General features: G+C 43.1%; 1 long non-coding RNA gene across 1 annotated transcript; it reads right to left on the minus strand.

The window, feature by feature from the left end:
• Window positions 1-1,267: 1,267 nt before the first annotated feature.
• On the minus strand, window positions 1,268-4,470 carry LOC120674221. Its single transcript, XR_005675025.1, has 5 exons — window positions 3,668-4,470; window positions 3,447-3,539; window positions 2,800-3,353; window positions 1,983-2,079; window positions 1,268-1,633 (listed from the first exon to the last, which is right to left on the minus strand). It is a non-coding gene; the product is annotated as an uncharacterized LOC120674221 (long non-coding RNA).

A 4,470-nucleotide genomic window follows, 5' to 3' on the forward strand; every position in this document is an offset into this window, starting at 1 on the left:
GCAAGTGCTTAAAATTCTCAGTAAGAAGAGTGCAAGACGTTATGTAAACATCGGAGTTGAGTAAAAGACGGTGGTGATCTCATAACCGTAATAAGGGGTGATACAACACGCATGTCATTGGAACAGGCACTCTAAAGGTGCAGTTAATAAGAGACGTAAATACATTAGCGGTTACATCATAAAGTAGTGTTCATTGGTAAGAGCTTGGACACTGTTGGACGCTAAGTTGGTTTCATGCAGCACGCAGCTAGATTGCTTAGTAATACCTGATTCTTGGCAAAATAATAAGCGCTTCACAGATGCACAAGTCATCAGCTAGGGTTGATATATTCTCAGGACATGGCTGTAATGGGTGCCATATTTGGTTCCTGAAATAGCTTGATATTTATGCAGCTGGAAAGCATGTAAAAGGATGTTGTTAGTGTATTTTTTTGAAAAATGTACATGGTAGGATTTGGAGACGTCGGATCCAAATAGTGTTTCATGACGTACCAGCAGAGGTAAACATATTACGTATCAATTCTAGGAGGATTAACCATGTCCTCAAGATACTTTTGCTCTGTGATGGCAAGAAAAGAAAGCATTGAAGTATCTGCGACCTATAAAAGTATGTATGATGCAGAGTATTTGATCTATCACTTCCAATACGATCTTCAGAAGTTTCTCCAACATGGAACTGTGAGGTGTTGAACACAGTAATAGAGATGAGAATTAATAGGTTTTTTTTTTTGCACAGGGCAGTATAGGTTTAGCAATTCAATATACAATGGGTGATAAGGGGCTGGGTGGCGGTCAAACTTAAGTTTGATGATTTTGTCCCTCCATATTTGTGGACATGTGGTTCTTATCAAAATCATCAGCAACATGTAAGCGATAAATTAGCAATAGGTTTTGGATGAACTGAACAGTAACAATAAGGACAATATTCTAGTTACTTTTGGTAACAGAGAGTTGCAGTGGATTAATATTGAAAAGTAGCAGGGTCTAACTAAAAATAGGGTGTTGGAAGAAGCAACTTTATTTTGAATTAATGCAAATGGAAATAACTACTGCCTCTAAACAAATCTGGTTATTATGTGCTGCATTTGAAGACGCAAACAAAATCAGCATTTGTATATGTACCTGTGTCTAAATCTAGCACCCTTGCAAGCATGTAGTCTCAAATATGTTTCAAGTTCTGAACATAAGCTACTGGCTGTACGAAAAGTAACTTCATGAACATAATCCTAGAAACATAGGGATCTATGGCAAAATTAGGAGACTAATCAGGGGAAAACTGTACGTGTACGTCTACTAATTTGCAAATATTATTTTGGCTAATTGTTCTTGGCTGATGTTTATTTGCGGCTTACCAACCCTGCTATCACCAGCTCCTGATGGATGGTGTCGTGACCTTACTTGCTTTGTTTGCATGACAAATAAAAAACTAATGAAGGTATGAAAACCGAGCAAGCATAAATTCCTAAACAATGTATCATACAAATCTGATCAAGAGCATATGTGGAAACATCTAACGCACGTCCTTGACTGACCAGCTGTCTGGCAAGGGCATCATAAAATTTGTCAGCTTTCTGGAAGTGAGGAGACGCATTCTTGTCAAAGTCCTTAGCTGAAAAAAATCCTTGGAAGCATTCTGCATTGTCAAACATAGTATTAAAAAGATTTGAAGGCAGCTTTAATACAAAAGTAGAGCAGAAATATGCTATGAAGAAACCGAAGGTGTACGCAGATGTCAAGTTCTGCAAATATAAAGAAGGCCATACATGCCCAAGAGAGTGCTAATTAACAGCATGTATACGTGCTCGTATATGCTTTGACTACCGTTAGCAAATTTTTTTTAAAAGGTGATTCATAAACAGTTCAAAGTTGTTCCAGCGTAACTGTGTTCTAAACTAAATTAAATAGCATATAACGAAAAATAATAGTCTGTTATTGCTTCCAAAGGAATGAAAAGATGGGACGGGGAAACTTATCTACTTTACCATCTGCGATGTGAAGGATGAAGTGCACAAACTTCACAGTATTCCATTTGTTAGTTATAATCCAATAGTCCATATCAATGAAGAATCTGCTGTGAACCTGCACCAAAATGGGAAATAATGAGTCCACATTCTAGAGTTACTGTTTTTAGACTTTTGGAACTACTTTGGATAAGGAACTACTGTGTATGTAAGAGCTGGGGCCTTTCTTTCGTATATGAAATTTGCTTCAGCCTATTAGAGCCTATGGTAGAACAACAATCAACAACATGTAGATGCATTTATCAAAAGGAATTTTTCTGTCATACAATTTTCAAATTGGTCACAATCCACTCAGGTGTGTAAATTTCAATAGGATTGCTAAAAAGTGGTTTTCATTCAGTGATATTTCAGTTGCTACCTCACCAGTCAAGGTCCATGTCATGTTCCCTGACTTAAAAAGGTCTATCATTTTGCCTATAACAAAATTTGTATAGAAAAATGGTTGTACGAAGTAACTCCACTCAATGCCACATGCATTGATAATTGAAGGTTACCCAGACTCTGATTAAGGTTCTGAATCCTTTTAACTTAAGTTGAACATAAGACATAGAAAAAAGTTCCATTAAGACAAAGTGGAAACGGAACATGTATATGTGAGTATATTACATAACTGATATAAGGTGGACATAGCAACAGATTATTCGATTATTTTTGGACATACGAATACTATTTTTCATTTTGAAGTTTCAGTTCAATACTTCATGAGCTTGGAGATATTCAACAACAGTTTATCAGACAGGCTACCAGTAGTAAGAATCCAATGGACCAGGTAGGAGACCTGTTTGCTTAGATGCTTGAAAACTGTCAGTAGCTTGGCAAGCACATATCCATTATCAGCACTTCCTTAGATCTGCAAGGTCGATCAAGAAGTCAAGAAAACTAAAGGGGGGCAAATTAATGTGAGTAGCACTTCCTTATAGTTTGATTCGAACTACAGGTAACCCAAGTAAGCAGAAAATGAAAATGAAAATGGATGAAACAAAATTAAATGTAGAACCTGTAAAACGAAGAGACAAATGTGAATCTCAGAAACATTTTTTTAGAGGTTTAGGGCTCAAGCCAGCCTCAGTCTTACTTAAATCAAAGATCATCTAGAATCTATTACAGCCCGAGTTCTTGCAAAAAGATTTGGCGGGTGGTGACAAAATAGTATTAAAAGTGTTTCAAATAACATCTCACTTTGACTGTACTACTAAAATAAAAGATTAATAGGGCAGCTAGATCTAACTATTAATCTGAAGTTGAGGGCATCGTATTCAGCAGTATCCGTCATGATGGGGTTGCCAGCGATATTTGCCATAGTGGCTTGCAAAAGCCTTTGCTCATCCGGGCCTAACCAAAAAACAAAGGAATATTGATTAGTAAAATTAGCCTGACCAAATCATTACCACGCGTCAGACACGGACAAAATTAGGATGGGCTTACATGAACGCGGTTATTACTTAGCATGACAACGCTGCTGCCTTCCCACATGAGCTCCTCTTTGAGGTTATCCAACTCCTCGTTGGACATGATGGCCTTCTTGTCGTAGTAGAACACCAAAACGCCACGAGCAGCAAATACATCGATTCAATTCAATTTAATTCACCACCAGGTATAAGTAAAAGGGGGAAAAAATGAGGGGTCGAGGCGGGTTTGGGGCGCACCTGGAGGAACTCCTGCTCCATCTCGTCGATGGTCTTCTTCTGCTTGCGCTCGATGATGCTGCAATATGGGAGCATCGTTCTGCAGCTGCTAGACCTGGTCCTGCGCCTCGCCCTCGGCGGCGTGAGACCTCCACCGGCTGTGGAGGGCATAGGGGCGCATCGGCGCTGCGGCGGCGTAGGGTGAGCGGCGAAGCGCAGCGGCCGGGGGGGGGGGGCAGGGGTGCAGGGAGGCGGCACGGCAGGGAGAGCCGCGCGACAGAGGCCATGGCGGACAGGGCTCTTGGGGGCATGCCGGCGCCCAGCGTGAGGAGGGTGCCCGTCAGCCCCCAGGCGGGGAGCGACGGCCCTCGCCTTGCCGGCCGTGTGTGAGGAGATGGAGTGTAGGGCAGGCCGCGTTGGCGCCGGAGGATCGGACCGGCCTTGGGCGAAGAGCGTTGGCGCCGGGACGGTCGCATGCGCCGCCTTGCCGGACCGACCGCGGGCGGGTGGCAACGACGCTGTTATGGCCGCGTGAGGGGAGCGACGGCCGCGGGTCGCCGCTTGGCCGGCCGCGAGCGAGGAGACGGGGCGCAGAGCAGATAGCGACAGCGGCGGAGTGGGGGCGGCCGGAACGGAGGCGGATCAGAGCAGGCGACGGGCGTGGCCGCGTGGGGTGGAGACTGAGGCGGCCGGATCTGAGCAAAACGAGGCTGTCGAAGAAAGCTCTCGAAGTGGAGATATTTACTGCTACAGTAACATCGCAAGTGGGATGAATACAGGTGGTTGATTTACCATCTGACGGTAGAAGTCGTTTTTACCGACGT

The sequence above is a fragment of the Panicum virgatum genome, chromosome 5N (assembly GCF_016808335.1).
Source record: "Panicum virgatum strain AP13 chromosome 5N, P.virgatum_v5, whole genome shotgun sequence".
Lineage (NCBI taxonomy): Eukaryota > Viridiplantae > Streptophyta > Magnoliopsida > Poales > Poaceae > Panicum > Panicum virgatum.